The 21,396-nt window shown below is 40.1% G+C and overlaps 2 long non-coding RNA genes across 3 annotated transcripts in view; both read right to left on the bottom strand.

Annotated features, from left to right (window-relative positions):
• Positions 1 to 21,396, bottom strand: part of LOC116720590 (uncharacterized) — a 957,300-nt gene that overhangs the window by 96,334 nt on the left and 839,570 nt on the right. The gene's annotated exons all lie outside the window — the stretch shown is intronic.
• Positions 1,366 to 9,084, bottom strand: LOC116720594 (uncharacterized). 2 transcript variants are annotated; one of them, XR_004339423.1, is made up of 3 exons: positions 7,046 to 9,084; positions 2,841 to 3,116; positions 1,366 to 1,830 (listed from the first exon to the last, which is right to left on the bottom strand). It is a non-coding gene; the product is annotated as an uncharacterized LOC116720594 (long non-coding RNA). The 2 variants fall into 2 exon arrangements; XR_004339422.1 differs by having other exon boundaries at positions 1,366 to 3,116.

Here is a 21,396-nt window from a genome sequence, read left to right as displayed (position 1 = left end):
ATAAAAGGAACACACAGGTACACACACGCAGGTATTGGCGGCTGATGTTGCTGGTCAGTAGTCGTATCACTCGGTCCAACAGAACTGAGGGTATGATTCTCCAGAAAGGTCGAGCTGAACTGCCTCCTCATAAAGTTACACAGTGTTCCTGATGTCCCTGCTCAGCTTCAGCCCACCTCTTCCTCATTGTTTGTCCAACTGATGATTCATCCTCTATATGTGTGTGTGGGGGGCAGGGGTGGCCTGCCAGCGATGGTCATTCACATTTTAGGAGTAAATGTCAGACTGAGAAACTTTCTACCAATCAAAACTTTTACCAAGTAAAAGGAGTATTACTTGGTCTAACTAGGGGAGATTTTTTTTATCTTTAAAGTGGACCAGTGCCTATTTGTAGCTCAGTACTTGAGGGTTTGCATATTTGAGGATTTTTCTGTGGAATTATTTGTGCTGTTTTTCTATTTTTTCCAGAATTCTTTGTAAAGCTTATCTAAGATATAAAAAATAAAAAAGTTCAGCTATTTACATCTGTTTGTTTTACAATTAACACACTACTTTGTGTTGAAGTGAAAACTCAAACACATCAAAGTTTGTAACGTGTGAAAATATATTTGCTACAAAAGGCTTTACATGTTGACGTGGATTTGATGCCAATTAAAGCCTTGTTTGCTGACGCACACAGACAATAAAAGGTGGTTAATTTGAAAATGAGTGCACATGTTTTGACCGGAGACGGTGGGATGTGATGTTTGGGCAGGTGCACAAAGCTGTTGCAATTTCGAAACTGCATTTCTTAACAGCACATAGACCTGACTTGTCTGGTTCTGTTTCGCCTCAGTGATGAAATGCGGCTCGGTCCAATCCTTCGTAGCTTCTTTTCACACTGTCACACCTCAAACAGCTTCCAGTCATGCTGCGACACTGGACAGGATAAAGCGGCAGTAGATAACTAAATCATCAAAAAATGTTTCTCAAATGAACACTTTACACATTCATCTGGTATTTGCCGTTGAGGCGAACTGTTCCATATTTGGACATGGATTAAACACCATCCTTCCGCCGTTCTCTGCTTGATCTGATCACCTTTCTCATTCATAGCTGCGTATCAAAGCGACTAGTTTTCTTATGCCTCATCAGACCAAATGTGCCGGTACAGCTATTAATTCATTTAACACACAAATTCAACAATCAACAACAAAAAAGGTTGAAAACAAAACAAAATTGTCTTTGAGCGGCTGACCGCTTGCTACTGACGATGCTAAAGTTAGCATTTGTGTTTTTATTGAGTCTGCGCTGCATTTGATCATTTATAGTTCAGAATTCATACTGATTCTCTCAAAACTTGGACGGTTATTTATGGGACAGAGATTCTTTAAAACAAAGATCGACATTTATTACAGGTTTTGTATTTGGGAAAACACAAAAAAGAAATGGAATGTAAGAACTGATCAACAATTAAACATTTCTTTGAAGAAATAAACACACATTCACACAGCTACATAATAATTGTTGCATTTTTCTGTCTCTGTTCCATTTGAATCATATGTGCAAACAAGTAAGGAAAAAGTTTTTTCTCCCCCAAGTTATGTGTTAGTTCAGACCAGCACCTTTCAAGAAACAGAAAGTGTTCATAAAAGATACTGCATACTGTCTATGTCCAACTTTCCCTATTTTGAGAGTAAGCTAATGGTACAAATTTAATTGTTGTCTGTATTCACAACAGAATAAAAGCTGACACTCAGCGATGAGGCTCTCCATTGCTGAATGTTGTTGAACACCTCATGGGGGTGTCGACCACAGCTTCTGCGCTGACCCACGTTCCTGCCCACGTTCCTGCCAACAACAGTGAGGAACGGACTGAGATGGAAATACTCCAAACCTGACGCTAGCTCCGTTTCCATCAAGCACAAAATTGTGCAAATTGAAATCACAAAAATAAAATTGTTTAATGGAAACACATCAATTTAGAAAAAAAATTGATTTTTTTATTTATTTTTGTCATAAATGGTTTTTGTGCTAGAATGTTACTGCTGTCAAAAACGACAAAGAAGACAGGCTCCAGCAGGTCATAAAGCAGCACACAGTTCATAAAACGTTGCGTCTTTCCAACATGTTGAATCCATCGCTCTTCTGTAGCCACTCCTAGGTATAAGGGGCTTGTCACTCCAACGAATGAATAAGACGCTGATGACTGATAGCGCCATGGCTGAAATATTAATATATTTAAATACAACTGTCTGATTGAATTTTGACTGATCTGCCATAATTTTTAATGACTTCTCGCATGAATAAGCTTATTCACATGTGATTTTAATTTAATTTCTTATTTGATGGAAGCACTGCAATTGCAAAATTTTTATTTTTTCAGGGTAGTAATCTAGACAAAGACTTGTGCACATTTGTAATGGATACGCAGCTGGTAACCAGATAAAGTCATACTTGACAATGGAGAAATGTTTTATGAGGTACAACTACAAGCCAATGCATCTCAGTGCAGCCTTGGTTTCTCTATAGAGAATATTTATTGTCCTACACACTTTATACACACACACAATACCAGAGAAACGAAAGTAACAACACAACAATACACTGCAGTTTCACTGAGCCTCACCCACGACTAACTGAAAGACCAACACAAAAACAACTTAGAATTGAACGTAGTCATCCTTTTATTAGTGTTGCTTCTTTTTTTGTTGCAATGTTAATGATAGACGTCGATACGCTACATCCAAAAATAGAGCTTTCTTAGAGTAGCTCTAGTTTTTACCAACTGTATTTGTCCTGCAAAAAAAAAAAAGAAAGCAGCAGAGCATAAAATGTACTAATAAAAAGATGATTCACACCTTTTCTTTATGAGCCGCTTCGCTTCACTGAATGGGAATGCTTTCCTGTGTTTTCATGTGTGAGTAAATCCATCTGTCATTCTTACTCAGCTTACAGTCCCAGGAGGGCCGTTCTGTTGTTGACTTTGTTTTCACATTTTTGTGAATGACTCAGCTGTGTAATGGGAGAGGGAGGGCGAGGCAGGGCAGCTTTCTGCCCCACCTCAGCGCTCTCTCAACAGTCAAAGCGGATCCCACGGTTCCGTGGCCTTCCGTGGTCGTGTCGCTCCTGCAAGCCTGAACAGAGCGGGACAACGAGGCTTGTGTAAACACAAAGTACCACCATGTTGGGCAACAGAACCTGGTGCAATTTTTGTTTCCCACATAGATCACTTGTTGCTGATAAAAGACATTAGTGAGTAAATAACTGTCATTTTGACATCCGTGTGTGTGAGTGACTTCTCCTGGAATGAAAGCAAACCAAAAAAACTGTGAATTTTTTACAAAAGGTTTTAATTGTTGTTGCTGTTTCAGTGGTAACATATAATACCAGACAAATGGAAGTTCAGACAATGAATAACTCACAAATTTTGCAGGTTTCAACCCCTGTAACCTGAAAATAAAAATTACCAAACAGAAAATAAGCATCAGGTAACAAGTTTACATAAACCAGCAACTTGCTTGATCAACAACTATCCTTTTGTGTCTCAAGCTACATTAGTCATAGTAACATGAAACCATCATTATTCCTTCTCCTAACAGGTTTTGACGAACTTTGCGGTCTCATAAAATCTTTACTACTTCTTCCAAACGAAGGGCAAGAAATTATTTGTATTTGGGTTTTTTTCTTTGTTGTAACAACGTTTCATGGCAACAAATCTAAGGCAGAAAAGCTTGTCTAATTTGGTTTAAAAGGTGCCACGTTTGTAAAGGGAGTAAGTTTATGGGTTCAGCGAAAGAGTTTCATGTAAGGGCTGTGTCTAAGAGAACGCTTTCCAAAATCTCTGCCAATGCCAAACTGCTATTGGCGGAGGCGGTTTGATGGTTGACATCATCGGATATAATCTCAAGGCACAGAGATATGAGATTCTGCAACTAGTGGAAGACCCATTTCCCCTCTCTGTGGGACTGAAAGCTGTCGTTTGAGATGTCGTGTCTCGCCTCTACCTACAGGACTTTGGATTGGTGAGGATGGATTGGTCTGCTCTTCTAGCCTGCGACTGCTGTTCAATCTAATGCTGGTTAGATACCTTCGCTAGTATCGCTTTTTCCTTCAGGTCTGCATTAATCTTTCATGGCATCGATTCAACAAGGTGTCAGAAACTTTCCACATTGGCTTCATAGCATCACGTTGTACTTGTAGATTCTCCCATTCCACGAAATCGCAAAGACGCGTCAATGTGAAGAGCATTTTGAGACGATTCAAGCTCTGAGATGGCAACCGATCCTGCTGGAAGTAACCATCAGCAGATGGGTCAAAAAGGGATGGACATGTTTAGAAACAATATTCCGGTAGGCAGTAGGTTTTAATTGATGCCTAACTGTTGCTAAATAACTCAAAGTGTGCCAAGAACATCTCATTCCACACCAGTTTACCATCAGCAGCAGCCTGAGCCAGTTATACAAAGCAGGATGGATCCATGCTTTGATGTTCTTTGGACCAGATTCTGTCCTTAACTTCTAAATGTTGCAGCTGAGAATGAGAGCAACTAATGTTTTCCACTTGTTTTGCTGCGCCTGTTTGAATTGTAGTCTTAGTTTCCTTGGATTCACTGACGGGAGTGGTATCTGTTGTGGTCTGCTGCAGCCCATCTGCGTCGAGGTTTGATGGTATTCTCCACACTTTGGTTGTAGTAAATGTTTGTTTTTTTGAACTAAGGTTACCTTTCCATCATCTCAGACATGTCTACCCATTCTCATATGACCTCTACAACTAATTTTTTTAAAAATTGACTGGTCGGAGTTATGCAAGACAGCCTTAACTTTAAACACTACTTAAGTTGGGTCTTATGCATTTTTCAGGCATATAGTGCCATTTTTAGCACAATCAAGTAACTGTGTTATCTTCAGTGGTCATGAAAATGCTGTAGAGATTTGACTTTGAATCATATCCATATCTGACACTTTGAAATTGCCTCTGTCTCTTTAAGAACCTCCTACTAACTGCGTGTGCTGGAAACAACCCCATGGTGAGTAGGCCCACCAAGTCTATGCCAGCAATAAAATGTCTTAAACATTTCTCTCTCTGACTTTATTGCTCTCTATCTGGAGGCGTGGCTAACACAGTCTGCATTGACATTGTTCACTTCTTCCGCTGCAATTGCCAAACTACAGCCATAGGCAGATTGCAAATCTAAAACATTACAGAATGTTGACATTATTGTTCACAACTCCTTCTGTTCGCTGAATGAAATTCAACTTGAGAAATTGAGCTCCATGGGAGACGGAGCAGTGAGGAGAGATGAGAACCAAGCAGAATTATCTAGAAAGCCAATGGCTTGGCTACCTAGCTGATAACAAAGCCAAATATGTTGTGCAGGTGGTATTAAAAGAACTAGAAAAACATTCCAGCCATGTCCCTAGAACAGTGAACAAGTGATGAGAAAGTGTAGATTCAAATTCTCAATGAGTTTAAAACCAGCAGCTTTTAGTGCACTAGTAGGTAGTTATCCAAACCCCAGCAGTGTGAACGGCCTTCATTTGAATCCGGGCCAGATTATCTCAAAGCCCTTGAGAAACACAGATGACCACAGTTCTCTGCTTTCTGCCAGAGGAAAACAAATAAAAAGGAACATTCAAACCCAGAATGAAATGAGGACTTTTATGACTGGAGCTTTTCATCAAACACCCTCCAACATCCTCTTCTCCGTTATTTGTCTTTGTTATTTTCAGTGAGTATTTTTCCCAGGCCTGGCTGGGAACTGTGGGAGTCCAAAACCTGACCGTGGTTACTCAGCGGCTCAGTGTTTGTCTCCAGGATGCTTGCTGGGTTTCCAGGGTAGTGGGAGTAACTTGTCTGCACCAGGGGGTGACCCTGACTTTCTCTGTGACGGTTCCCTGAGCAGCTGATAGGCTGCGGAAAGGGGAGGCAGCGGATCCTTGAAACTGAAAGGTTATGGGAAGGGAAGGTTTAGGGGTTTCAAATGAGTGGTTCCGGACAGAATTACCCCAAAAAGGTTCTGCTCGCTTATGTGGATGGTTTGTTTTTAGCTCATGTTGTGTCTCTTGGTTTTCGTAGCAAATGTCCATTTATCTCACTATGTTACCAAAGAGTTTGAGAAATGTTTTCAATCTGGCATTGTTCACTGTGCAATAAGTTAGTCAACTGTATGTATTTTTGAGCTTTACATCATGTTGCCTAAATTCTTTCATGCATGTGTGAGGAACCCTTTAATCTCCATGGCAACCATTAAGCTGTGCAGAACACCTGGATGGACCTAGCTCAGCCTTCAAGCTTCAAGCTTTCACGTCATTGAGCAACCCGTCTCCGCTCAGCTCCTTCAGACTAGCCGGCAGCAATTAGCAAACATCTAGTGGAACTCGTCACCTGCTGAGCTCATCATACGAGCTACTTCTCAGAGCAACGCTGCTATAAACGTGGTTAAATGGTTAATAGAGGAGTCATGTTGTGATGACTTCCTGAAGGCGGAGTTTCAGAAAGAGCAGAAGCTTCTTAAAGAGACAGTTTCCCAATTTCAAGGTATTAAATCAATTTCTTTTAAGCCTTGTTTGACATATACAGCGTTTTAATAACTGAAGGTAACAGAGTGTCTTGATTGTGTGATAAAATTGCACTATGTGCCTGGAAAAAAACATAATACTGACCCTTTAAGGTATGTGTGGTGTTTGAACTATTAAAACAGGAGGCTATATGCATTTTTAGAGGAGATCTCTACATGTCAGATTTTTTTCTGTGAATACTGGTGGTTCATCATACCACTTACTTCCTCTTCACAACTAAAAGCTACTCCATGTTTGTCTATCAAATAAACTTCCAATAAGACAATGAGTACTGCATACAGTGGAAGGGTTGGTCTGCCTAGAACAACATTTGAGAAACTCCTGTGTTTGATTGTAGTACAAGGGTCTAACAAGTAGCTTCAGATCTAGAAGGGAACAATTAATTCTGATGAGACAGAACCACAAATAGCTTAGGACCACATCAAATGCATGCGGGTATGTCAGATCTGAGGAAGAGTCAATAACCTGAGGGCTGAACCACCCACCTGGGGAAAACGGCCAGACTGGGTCAGCAGGGAGGACCTTTTTTGGAACCCAGTCAGGATTTAGGCGTTAAACCAGATGGGATTAGGAAGAGGAATCTTGTGAAGGTCAGCCCCTCTTCCAGCGTCCGTCCCTATGTGAGAACCTTGCTGGATGTTGTGGGAGTGCCGCATTCCTCCCAACCTGACTCACCGCGCTGCACACCGCGCCGGCTTCTGCCAAGATCTGTTAGCCAAGGGACACTAGCATGCTCCCACTCCCTGTCATCCCAGGACAAACAGTCCCAGCCAGAAGAGGATCTGGACTTGAAGGGGGGAAAAAAAGTGTCGGTGTAGTGACTACAAAGGGGAGGAGAACATGCAGTCTGGATCAATAATTTGCTCCAGGAAGGGTAAACTGTGTGTTTGTTCTCCATGTGGTAGTATTTGTCAGTTCTGCCAAAAAAGTGGAACGTGTTTTCTTTTGATGGCATTGTGAAACGGAACACGGTGTATTATTGCCTCCAGCTACAGTAATTCCTTCTCTGTACAGTTCCAGGCTTTTGCCAAATAGAATTACTTTCACAATAAGCAGTTGGTATTGCCTTGCCAAGAGCTTGCAAGTAGCAACAGCGACAATGATGATGATGGCGGTGATGAAAAGGCTGGGTGGGTAGACCAACGGCACGGTGAGCAAGATGAGAAATGTGATTAGCCCGGCTCAAATGTAATTAAATCTTTCCACCTTTTGCACAGTTTCGTTTTTTTTCTTTTTTCGTTTGTTTTCTCTTCCTGTGTGTCATAACAAATATTTGTCATAACCTCTCTGCCCACGTGCATTCCCACTCGCCCCTCCCTCCCAGCCTGGCTGGCTTCCCGTAAAGACGCTGCCTCTCATACTTCCTCATTCCTGAAAACCCAATAAAGAGCAATGGTGTGGCAACGCTCAAGCTTCTGCCTGCAACGGCCGCCTGGAGGGGCAATGATCTCCAACGGGTGGAGATGAGTTACTTGGGAAAGACGGATGACGAGCCGGAGGCTTTTTCAAGTTGCTGTTGTCAATAGTCGAGCTGAATCAGAATTTACGGCCAACAACGCAGTTTGCAGAAGAAAGAAAAAGATACAGGCGCAATAAACAGGTTTCACATGAGCAAGTGCGTTATAATCCCCTTTATGAATCACGTAGAACGACACAGGCAGGTGCAATCTTGTTGCAGAGTAACAGAAAACGTATAGGAACATAACTATCGCTTTCTTTTCCATGGAATCCCACAATTCCACTCGGATGGTATTCCCACGATTCTCTGTTTCAACGGTTCCAGCATCTCTAAGGAACACACAGGGTGGAAATTGGCATTTGTTCAATTCAGTTGATCTATATAGTTCCAACTAAAACAAATAACATCTTGTTCAAGCACATACACACTCGCGTTTGTATTTCTACCCATATTAAGACTTTGCATTGCCCTCCATTCTGCATTTATGCATTTATTTGTAACTGCATTTATGCCTGAAACAGACATTTACCTCAACCCTAAACATTACTAGTCTATTCCTAACCATAACCTTAACTAAAACTGAATTCACACCTTACCTCTAAACCTGACCAGCCATTGGTTTCCATAAGGCCCATCGGTCTTCAGAAGGTTAGCAAATATGCCAGAAATAGTCCTAAATAGAATAGCTACAGAAGTAAACACACACATACACATTTCTCTATTTTTGCAGGGACTTTCCATTGACTTTAATTCTTTAAATTATCCCTAACCCCATCCTTGATCTCACTTCACACCTTGGTCCTAAAACAGCTCTTTGTTGTGGAGTCTTTGGTCTCCATGTGTTACCAAATGGTCCTTATAATGTATCAAATACCATTGATCACACACCTACACACACACTGTGGGTATAAAAAGTTAGACACTTCAGTAGAAACGTCAGTTTTGTGACATAAAAGACAATGATTGCCTTAGACCTTTTATGTGGCCTATCTACTTTACATTCATTTGAAAACAAAATATTTTTTTAAAAAAAAGGAAAACAGCTGTGGTATCCTGTTTACATTGGTGTGCACACCCTTAAACTAATAAGTTACTGTGTTGAAGCACCTTTTGGGTTTTTTCCAGCATCGAGTGTTGTTGAGCAGACTCACACCTGCCTTCAGTTCAGCTGCCCAAGAGGGACTTTCCTGAATATCTGCTCATTTGCCACAACTGTAAAGTTAAAAGTAGTCGCCAAAATCTTATCTCTTTTATTACGAAAAACGCAAAAACAATTCTATTGTAAAAACTAAATACTCAAAATTCAAATGTATGAAGAAAATGTGGTTATTAAAAGATGAATAGCTTGTATTGTTGCTTAAATGTTCCATTTTAAGATTACTTTAATTTCCTTTATTTGTTTCCTGATCAGGGTTAATGTCCTTTGAATTTGTTTTAAGGATATTTCACCATCAGTCTGGTGAAATAAATCTGTGCCATTCTTGAATTGTGCAGTAGGTCTGCATTAAATCATTCCAAGGGCCACATATTGTCCCAGGGCCCGCAAACTTTGGACACCCCTGGGTTAATTAGTTTCTCTAATTCGTCCAGGATGTCCAGCTGGAAAAAATTTTCCATATTTGGGCATAAGGAAGTTGCAGATCAATTTCAACTATATGGGTGAATTCAAGTTCTATGAATAACAGTAATTGAGGAAGAAAACTTCAAACTCTGCAAAATATATCTAGTGATACTCCTACATGTATGGATGGATGGATGGATGGATGGATGGATGGATGGATAAAATCAAACTGAGCTTATGTGATGTGGTTTTTGTTTTTTTGCTCTTTTAAACTTGAGTTCCTGTTTTTGTCTAAATGAAAGGAGCTCTTGTTTTAGAAATTGATGACCTTTCAGCGGTTTTAACTGTTTCAGAAAGAACCCTCATTTCCGGCCTTTTTTTCTAGGACTTAGTTCCACAGAACTGGCCTCACTTTTCTTAGACTACAGGAAGTGACACGGCTACTCCAGGAAGCAGCAACAAAAAAAGAAGCTGCTTATGCAAAACCTATGTTTATCTTTTGACTTACGATAAACTGCATGTCATTCTACTATTTTTTATTTGCTCATTTCTATTTGCTGTTTTACCGATTCATTGTGTCCCAGTCTTTAGAAGAGTGGGTTTTTGATGCGACCCTTTTTCTTTTAGTCTCATACAGATGTAAGAAAATGGATAAAACTGTAGCAATCTCAACCAATCTAAACTAGAAATGGAGAACATGTGAGTGAGTTATTAATAATTCTGTTTTCAATTCTGAGTGCCTCATGTTTCGTTGTGGTTAATACTAAAACTTCCTTTTGTCAGTAATTTTGTCATTCCTGGAAAACAAGCTAATTTAGCTCTATTTTGACTTGAACTTCTATTTCTATTACTCTGAAGCAGAACTGGTCCAAGACTGTGTGGGGCCAAGGGCAGAATTTTATCCAGGGCCCCATCTTCCAGTAAAACCACCACAGCACTAATATGATTTTCAAATCGACTCCGCCCCTCTCCTTTTTATTTTTGTTGTTTCTGGTAATTTCGCATCATGTTTTATTAAACAGGTTTGTTATTTTGGGTTCTGAGTCGGGCTACGTCAGTTCAGAAAAACACAAAACTGTTTTCAGACACGTACTTGGTAACCTCTCGATTTAAGGACTGTTTGTTAAAACAACCTACTGCTGCAGCATCTCACTTCAGCTTAAAGATATTATATAACACAGGACAGTATATTATAATTATCAGAATTCTGTTCAGTAGATTTGTTTGCCATGTTTTGTTTGTTTGTTTTTGTGTTAAGTAAAAATGAAAAGTTTAACAGAAATATTGCACAAACGCAAGAATGCTTGTTTCCATTATGAATGTGAGCAAATCTTTATAGATATTCTGCTAGTGTGAAAAAGACACAAATTCCACACAAATTGCAGAGTTTCTATTAAATGAAAATTTAATTAAAATCCTATGTAGATAAGTTGGTACACGCGATAAATCGCTAAAAATCATAGCAGCGTTGGATGTAAACAGATGCATTGGACATATAATTCATGCACGTTGCTGGCGCTCTTCTATCAGCCATCAGAGAGCAGCAAGCCTTTACTTGTTGCTGAGTGGGGACGTGTGAGACGTTTTAAGAAACTGTAGTCAGAGATTTTACAGAAGAGCTACAGATTCAACATGTTCAACTAAAACATAAAATTCTCAAAAAATTCTCCTAAAAACAAACCACAGTTCTCCTACTACTTCCTGTTGCCTTCTTTGTCATTTCTGCCAACGGTAATGTCCAGCTGTTGATCATGTGACTTATGATGTGAGTGTAAGTGTAATGGAAAGTGTAAGTGTTTCCATTGCTGTTTTGCGAACGAAATCTCAATACAGCAGAAAAACCACCTTATCCTAGCGCAAAAGCTTTTTATAGAAAAACATGAGTTTTTTGTTTGTTTGTTTTTTTCTGAAATTGCCGTGTTGCCATCAAGCAAATTTATTTAAATTTGTGCAGCTTCATGGTTCATGGAAATGCAGCTTGTGTCTGCATTGCTGCTATGTTTGGAATATTGGAAGTCCAATAAGTTCCCTAAGCGTACAATAATACATCATTTTAAAACCGATTATATATCAATATTGATCATTTTGACAACTCAAGGACCTGCTGAGCACAGAGTATGAGTTCAAAGCACATTCTCCCTGAGTGACCACGTAGTCAGAATCTTAACAACTTAAATAAACTTGCAGCCTGGAAACCCAAAAATGACTCGTGGTCTTTTCTCTGACTTATTTTTTCACACTTCTGCAGTCTCACTGCTGCTTTTAAACTTCCTGGCAGTAAATGAAAACAATGTGATGGATTTCCTGCTGACACGCTGCCGGCCAAACAGGCTTTCCGGCTTCAGGCCTGATAGCAGCTGCTGAGTACGGATGAGGCTGTCGGTGGATGCTGACCGTCAGTTATATAAAATCTCCCCCCCTCACCCCTGACTGTACTCTATGAACTTTCCAGAGAGCTGTTTGTGAATCGGTCGTTTTCAGCAGAGGAAACTGGGGATTATGAGATTGCCAATTATACACTAATAAAGAACTGGAGAAGGTACAAAAACAGGAACCGACCTTGACTCTTCCTGTGGGGCTGGTTTTTTTATATTTGAGGTGTATGCCAATGCAGAGGAACATTTTGTTTCCCCTCAGCCTGTTCAGGTGGACAATACTTTTGCTGTAGCTGGAATGTACATGGCAGCTCTGATGTGTTGACAGTGTCTGTCTGTCTCTGGAGTGTTCTTGGAATCCGTCAGAGCGGGAGGACATGAACATTACAGAGTGCTGACACACTAGGAGGCGATTATCATCTTTATAGCAAGCGAACATGGCCCAGCAACGCTATCGACACGCGTGGCTGTCTCCAGACGGCGCTATTGTCAGATTTTTAACTCGGAATGCAAACAGAAACACAAAACAGCGCCAAAGACACGGATCAAAGACAAACGAAGCAACTGATAGACCAGAAACAGTTTTCTAGCAACACAGAAAGTTCATCCATGGGGGTCACTAATGTGAAAATGAAACAGGGAGCTAAGCTGTCTGTCTGGATGTGACTAAAATAAAGGTCACAGAGTCTTACAGTGACTCTTAACAGAGTCTTGTTTTATTTGCTGTTTGGCTTTCAGGGTCACGTTTGCGTTGCAGACTCGACCCTGGCAGTGGAACGCCGAGGCTCACAGCTGTAAGGACAGGTCTGTGTAAAGTTACATAATAAGTGGGTTTCAGTTCAATGTGAACAACAGTCAGAGTCCCTGCTGCCTGTGTGGTGGTTGATATACACAAAGGAGTCAGATTAATACTTGCATTCAATTATCACCATTTTTTAATAGAGTAGAACAGAATAGAATATACATTTTTGATCCCCAGGGGGAAACAGCTTATTCGTTGACAAGCTACTCCATCTAAGGTATTAAATACTAAGAATACCAATATAACTACACTGCTCAAAAAAATAAAGGGAACACTTAAACAGGTGTTTAACACTTAAAGTGTTCCCTTTATTTTTTTGAGCAGTATATAAGAGATCAAGTTTACATAAAATATTATATGCAAGTAATTTAATATGCCGGAAATAAATAAATAGCAAGCATGCACACGTGTTAATATAAAAACAATCTATGAAGTGCAGAGAAAGTTTGAATTAAGCTGCTCAGACTTGGGCGTTGTAGAGTCTAATGGCTTCAGGCAGAAATGATTTCTTGTGTCGCTCTGTGGTCCACTTTGGCAAAATGAGTCTCTGGCTTGTTTGGTCTGGATGATCATTGCTTCCATTGGACAGAAACGTCGGGAGCAGGATCCTGTAGTACTGTCAGTAGTAGTGTTAACAGTAACAAAGGGCAAATTTTTACCACAATGCCCAGCAACGGTGGCTCGTATAGTCCAAAAAGATGCATATTTCCCATAGTTGGTTCAGCTCGAGGTCAGACTGTATTCACACTAGAAATGAAATGCATCAGTGTCATTGGTCCATTGAAAGCGGACCAAGACCACACCAGAATGTGTGTGTGTGAGGATTTGGGTTTTTTGTGTATTCATTTAGGTTTCTGTGTCTATTGAGTCTCTGTGTTGTCCTGTCTACCTCTTGATTGTTCCCAGCTGTGTCTCGTTTCCCTGATTACCCTCTGTGTATTTAATCCCACCTGTGTTCCTTGTTAAGTCCTCGTCTCGTCTTTTCTGCTGTCAAGTTTGTCGTCAGTTGTGTTTGTCCTGTTACCAGTTGCTACCAGTATTGAGTTATTAGCCTTCTGCTCATTCTGTGCTGCCTGGATTTTGTACTTTGTACTTCTGACTTCATTATTATAATCATCATTTAATTCAACTATCTGGGTCCACAGTGTTTCCCCCACCACTCAACTGCCACAGTTCATGACAGTGTGAGTGTATTCACACCTGCACATAAGGTCCGAACCACGGGGGAAACAAACTCTGGTCCATTTAAAGTGGACTACAAGTGGCAGGTGCCAATACACCCTTAAAAAGAATCCAAAAACAAAGTGAGCTAACTAAAACAATTCCAACCTCAAAGAAAAGTACTGGTTTGTGCTGTCTAGGGCCTAATCCACACGTACCCAGATATGTTGGAAAACTAATAAATTTTTTTACATTTTGGTCTTTTATCCCCATGAAAACTCTGTTTAATGAGCAAAAACGATAATTTATAAAAACTTCCACCAAAGTGGAGTTTTAAGAAAAATCTTCATTTGTGTTTGTGCATACTCTTCATGACACACATCAAAATCTTAAAGTTGCAGTAAAAATACAGGTTCAGGTAGTCCTGACGCATTACGTCAGCGTAAGACACGAAAAGCAAGAAAGTCCTTTCGTGTTGAAACTCAGCATGACCTAGCAGCTTTTCACTACGCTGTGTTTCATCACTACAAGCTCATATTCCTTCACAACACTGGAACTGAAAATGATTTGCAAAAATATATATAAATAAATAGAACATTACACAAATGTGCAATTGTGACAAGCAAAATGTGCCAATTCAGAAGGCAGGTTAGTACAAGGCGAAGTACAGGTGGAGTCATGTGACATTAATCGTCATCAACAAAGAATTAGAACAAATTTTATGGAGAAACAAAACCCTGAGGTGACCCCCATGAGGTGTCAGAGAAATGTGGCATATGAAAAATGATTGACATTGCAAAAATTTTAAAAGAATTTGGCATGTATCCGTTTATATATCATTATATATAAAATAACGATGTGTTATTTTTTCGGCTCAATAAACAGAAATGTGCCGATATTATGAACTGATATTTACCACCACCATGTTGGCCATGTAGTTTTTGTGGGGCACCTGATGCTGCAGAGGATTGGGGAGCATAAAGAAAATGTCTTTATGGCTGAAAGGGAAGGATTATTATAGAAAATCTAAAAATATCAGTAATCGGCCATGACAGCATTAATAATTTCAGATATCGAACGCGGCCCAAATCTTCCCATCAGTGCATTCCTATTGAATGCCAAATTTTTTTAGGGTTCAATTCAAAACTATGTATCTTTTCATTTCCATTTCACAAATATATGCAAATTTGTATATATCTATCATATAAGATGTCAATGAAACACATCGATGAGGGCTAAATGAATGACAAAAGGTAAGCAGTATGAATGCTTTGACAAGGCAACATTTCTAAATTTGTCCACAGCCTAGAAATGCGGCACACAGGAAGTAAAAACAACCTTTCTGGACACGTAGATCTAAAGGTAAATGAGGACAGAAGCTAAATGTATCTTTTGTCGTTCACTGAGAACAATCAGCACTGATCTCAAAATTGGAAACTGTGGCCAGAGGTACATGGAGAACCCTGGAGGCCGTGACAGTTGTACTTTTACTTCAAGCAATTCTTCATTTGTAGGATGTGGCAGAAAATAGCAGGAGCGAAGTGGTGGGAGCTAACCGTCGTCACTGTGTCTCCTCGGATAAACACACACACACAGACACACACATATCGCATTTTTACGAGAAGCTGACATTGATTAAGCGCGCTCTCACACTCTGAGATATTGGGATCTTGCTGACGCTGTCGCTCCACCGCTCTTCCTCTCCGCAGAGCTGGAGCAGTGCGGAGAGCAGGGTGACTGTGACCCACTTCCATCCTGCTGCGTCCCACATCCTGACTCTCCTCCTCTGTCTGTTCAACAAACTAATCCACACGCTGTCTACTTACACTTTAGGCAAGACAGGTCACTGGCTAACTGGGCCAATGCTTGTGTAACTGGCTTATTACACTGCAAAGGTTTAGCCTCAGCTGACAGAGCTGTCCTTTTTAAAGCCTGAACAATAAAAAAAAAGAGCTGGTTATGAAGGAGGCTGATTGCTCTGAGTGCAAATTGGAAATGGAGTCGCCACCAGATATTTACACTCACTATGTAAAAATACCAACGATACAGATTAAGGGTGTTTTCATACTTGATAACATGGTAGACTCGGTTTGATTGGGGACCGAAATTACAACATTTGTTATATTTTCAGCTGCTGAGGTTCACTTTCACACTGCACTGTCAGACCACCCGCACTCTCTGAACAATCTGTTCCCCCCTCATCTGCAGTGGCGCTGCACCAAGATTCACTGACGGAAACGACACAAAAACCTCTGAAGGAGACACTGAGCGCAACGTCCATCTTCACAAAATGTAAACAAAAATAATGATGATTTTAGTGGTTGTAGGATTTTTCTTTTTGTCTTTGGTAACAGGCCATGAACCAGGTTTTCCCGAGTGCAAGAAACGCACGTTGTTTTTGGTTGTATTTACCCAGAATGCCATGCTCTTTTCTGCTTTTGCCACACTCTCCAGTTTGCTTGGCGTTCGCATGTGATTTGAACTGCACCAGCGTTCACTTCACCCAGACTGAGCCCTAAGTCTTTAGGCGGGCCAGAGATTGCTTTGTTGGTCGGCATCAGAGATTGATTGCACATTAACACCTCTCTGATCAAACCAGACGTTCTAGGTAAATAAACTAAAGTTCAATTAAACAGACTAAACCACGGCTGGCGTGAACGCATCCTTAGTCTTTGAGATTATACCTTTAAAATATCCACAGTTTACTCAGCTCTGATAAATGAGTTTATAAGATGCTTAAAAAGCCATGACATCATGACATGGACTTTTCCCAGTTTTTTAAAGGGATGGTTATTCCGATGGATCTAAACATCACTGAGGAGTGTCATGAAAAAGGAATCTTTCATTTACCTCGCATTTAGCAAATAGACAAGCCTTTGGTTATACTAACTAACCTAAGACAGGAAAAGTTCAGCCTGATTTTATGTCCCACATAAACAACTAAATTTTCCCCTTTCTCTTTATACAAAATCTGTGTAAGAATCTTGCTGATCTGGATTAAACTATCCATGTCAGATACTCAAACTAAATAGCAGAATTAATTTGAATTCTCGTGACATTTGATACAGTAAGGAGACTCTAGTCTGACCACATGCAGGGTGAGAATTTGTGCTGCTTTACAGTAAGTGCAGCGGAGTTTCCTGTATGGGTTTTCTTCAGTACTGACAGACACCCTCCATTCTGTCGGGTGACCCTGGTGCACTTCAAGAACGTGTCGCCCATGTCAGCACATTGACTTATTGTTGTCAGCAAGAGACAAAAACGGGAGGCTGACAAAATGAAAAGAATGCATTTTATTTCTAAGCTGTCATGACGGAGGTGCAAATTATGGATTGTGGGTAGGTTAGGGTTAGGATTGTGAAATTCCTGTAGACTCCTGTGAGGTGTGTGGCTGTAGCACTTTTGCAAGACATTGTAAGATTTCAGAATTTAAGGTCAATTTTCTTTATTCACCACACAAAATACCTCAAACTTGAGAAGGTAACAGCATTAAGAATGTGAAACCATGAGGATCGACCGTGAGACTGACAGATAAGATACAGCTGTAGTTTCTAAATGTTATTAATAACACACACTAATTTAAACAGAAAAAAAAAAAATTAATCCTGCATCAGATAAAAATGTCAACATTTTACAGTGTCTTTAACTTCCACTTTGTCACACTGAATCTATGACTGACTTTTTTTTTTTCTTTGACCTTATACAGCACATTGGTTTTTACAGATAACCAGGTGGAGCTGTTGTCTTGTTATTAAGCCTTTTGTTTTCATACTGGATATACAAAAATAGTCACACTTTAGGAAAGTCAAGTGTCTCCAGTTGACCTAACACACATGGTCCTGGGATCAAGCCTGAGATCAAGTCTTAGTTCCAGAAGTTTAACCACACATGGACAATGAGGTTGACATGAAGGAGGGTAGATAGGGTGGATGAGAGGACAGCAAGATTGGTTGGTAGGTAAGGATGAGAAGGAAGGATGTAGGTAAGTAGAGAGTAATGGTGTGGGTGGATGGGAAGGAAGATCACTAAGGAAGGAGGGTAAGTAAGTGAGTATGAAAAAAAGAAAAAGGAAAGAAGGTAGGTAGACTAGTAGGTAGGTGGGTAAGTACATAAGGTCAGATAGCAAGGAAGAAAGAATGGAAAGAAGGAAGGATGTAAGCAAGTAGGTAGTAATGATGTGGGTGGATGAGGAGAAAGGAAGACTTGGTGGGTGGATTGATGGATATTAGGCAAGTAGGTGAGTAAGGAAGGAAGGAAGGAAACAAAGAAGGAGAGTAGGTAAGTAGGCAGGTAGGTAGGCAGGCGAGTGAGTATACATGAGTGGATGGGGTGGAAGAAAAAAGAAAAGTAAAGGTGGACAGTATAGAAGGAAAGAGGCTAGATAGGTAGGTAGTTAAGGATGGGAAGGAAGTATGTAGGTAGGGAGTAATGGAGGGTGGATTGGAAGGAAAGAAGTTTGGGTGGGTGAGTGGGTGGATGGCATATCCACCCACTCACCAACCAACTTGGTTGGTGAGTAAAGAAAGAAGCAAGGAAAGTGTGTGAGAATGGGGGGAAAAAAGAAAAAGAAGGCAAGGGAGGAAGGTAGGTGAATAGGGGTGTATGGTAAGGAAGGAAGGTAGCTAGGTAGGTGAACAGATAGGTAGGAAAATGGTAGGTTGGTGAGTAAGTAAGGATGGATGGATGGAAAAGCGAAGGTCTGAAACATATTTCTCACAGCTCTTTCTTTCTTTCAGCTGACACATGAGCTGAAAGATGTATCATCCTCCCATTGATCATCTAATGTTTCCAGTCAAAGTTCACTGACGGGCTAAGGAAGCAGCTAAAGTCCAAGAAAAACTTTGAAAGACTTGCAGGAAAGTCTTACTCACAACACCATAACACATATGAAGAAATGAGTGATTTCGCAAAACTGTAGCACTGCACTGCATGTCCTTATTGATGCAACCCATTTAAATGCCTCTTCCGTTCTCGCAAACTGTTCGGAAATGGACATTTTGAAAAGACAAAAATCCCAATCTTGCTTGATAGAGGATCACGGTGTCTCTAAACTGGGACCTGTTCTGTAGCAGTTGTGTAAGTCCACAAATGTTCTGAGTGAGTGATATATTTGTTCTGCCAGGCAGGTCAGCACCTGATTGGCAGTGTGAGTGAGGTGCTGTTATACTTCAGCTGTAATACTGACCGGTACAGGAGATCTTTTCTGCTCACAGCCATCACCATCTACAATAACCCTTTGGATAATTTTGGAATGAGTTAAAACAACATTTAATTTCCTTTAGGGATCATTAAAGTATTTTTCCATTTGAATTTTGAATTGAATTTGATCACAGTTAATACATAAAGCTGCTGTAATACATACACAACATTGGCTCCTTCTGGAGAAAGAATGGCTGGAGAAGATGTTTGTAGCTTATGCACATCATAAATAACCTGTATGTGAGCATTTTCATTTGTGTAGATTATTTTTCACCGTACAAAAATATGAATATTTCAAAATGTATTTAGTAATTAATAGAACAGAGAAGCAAAGTAATTTGCTACAGTCACGGGAAATGTCCTCCAAACAGGTTTTAATGAAGATGAGATTAAACTGGGAAGGAGATGTTTGGTTTTGGTGCCATCTAGGGTTTGATATATTGAACTGCAACCAGCTAAAAGTGGCAAGTTCTGGAGTTTTATTTCTCTTTACACATACAATATAACATTTACACTGTACAGTTAAAAAATGTAAAAGAATTGTTGCATGAGTGAGCTCCCTTTAGACCAGGAGGACCCAACTGTGGCCCTTAGGATTTTGTTTGGCCCTCCAACCACAATTCATAAATGATCAACAACTGGCAACACAAGCAGAGAATCAAAACAAACCAGTTTAACACAGCTGGCATAAACACCTAGACAGCTCTTACTTTGAGACGTCTTCTGGATCCACCAGAAGACGTCTGGTTGACCTATCCTACCTTTGATGGTTGGGACGGACCCCACACATCTTGAAGGGATCCTCAGCTTTCTTGTAGTGATCAGTTCAGTCTCCATGGTCGATGTAGCGTCCCGCCAGCAACCAAACAAACTGCCGTTCGGAGGCCATGGTCAGGCCATTCCTTTTCTGCTGCCCTGTTTAGACAAAAAATGGCTTCCATAACTTCATCGGTGTAAAAACAAAACTTGGAATAAGGTTTCCGAAAAGTAACTTACCGAAAAACAGAAGCAGCTATTTCAAAACGTAGCGCTCCAGTGGCCTACTGGTTCACTCTGTATATCAGCAGGTGGGTCGAGGCGCCAAATTACTACACCTCATCAACACCTTGACCATTTCAGGTGGTCATTCAGGCTGGGTGTCCATGTGAATTCGGTGTCTTCAGAGAACAGAGGTTATATATATATTTTTAAACCAGGTTCCAGAGTTGATGGATATCAGAAGACTGGTTTCATGTCTGCACATGGACAGACATAGATCATAAACAAACATGGCGCTGTTCGGCCTGACAGTTTACAGTCCAAACACAATGTAAAACCCACCCAGCTGCAAAATAAAAAAAAAAAGACAAATATCAACCTATAATAAAACTAATGTTTCTAGCAAGAGTTGAAATAAAATATGTACATTTGCTGTTTTTCTCAAATATTCTAAAACTGGAATGCACTGACTTGTTCTTAGAAAAATGCTAATTTTCATAACTTAAAGAAAAAACAATTCTTCAGTCCTACATTTTGATACAGAATATAAACTGCTGCTCCTGTATGTCCTTAGTCTTATGGAGAGTGAAGAACCAAATTACAATAAACAACATGCAATATTTTTAAATGTGTCAGTTTATTAAAACTCTTCACTCTCCATAGATTCTGGATCCATCTTTAAATAATATAAGTTTATCCATAAATTGCTTATTAAAAAAAAAGTTTTCTCAAATCCATTTTTGATTAATTTATCCAAAGACAAGTCAACAGATGTGAATTAATTGTTCAGTTTAGATTTCATTTTAATGCTGATCATGAACTCTGTTGTTCTGATGTTTCTGCTGGACCAGAACTTTATTTTCTTGTCAGGATCCACAATTCTGCAGATCATCACCAACTTCAGCTGTTGGCTTTTGATGAATCTGAATCAATTCAATTCAAAAATACTTCATTTTTCACAAAGGGAAATTAAGTCCTAGTTGATCCACAGTAGACAAACAGCAGTTTATGGACCTTCAGAACCAGAACTAGTACTAGACTGCAACCCAAACAGCATTAGCTTCTGGCTGAATGTCACTTTTTTCACTATTAAATCATTTTTATATAGTTCGGTGTTTCCCAACCCTGGTCCTCGAGGTTCACTGCCCAGCATGTTGTAGGTGTTTCCTTTCTTCAGCCCAGGTGATTTCAATAGACAGGAACGAGCTGAACTGCAATCAGCTGAAATAGACACCGGAAAGCAAGCAGGGAAACATCTAAAACATTTGAGTTGCTGATGGCTGTGGGAAATAATAATCTCC

This window comes from Xiphophorus hellerii, chromosome 1, assembly GCF_003331165.1.
Source record: "Xiphophorus hellerii strain 12219 chromosome 1, Xiphophorus_hellerii-4.1, whole genome shotgun sequence".
Lineage (NCBI taxonomy): Eukaryota > Metazoa > Chordata > Actinopteri > Cyprinodontiformes > Poeciliidae > Xiphophorus > Xiphophorus hellerii.
Note: the sequence above shows the minus strand (reverse complement) of the source record. Positions and strands in the feature narration are given on the sequence as shown.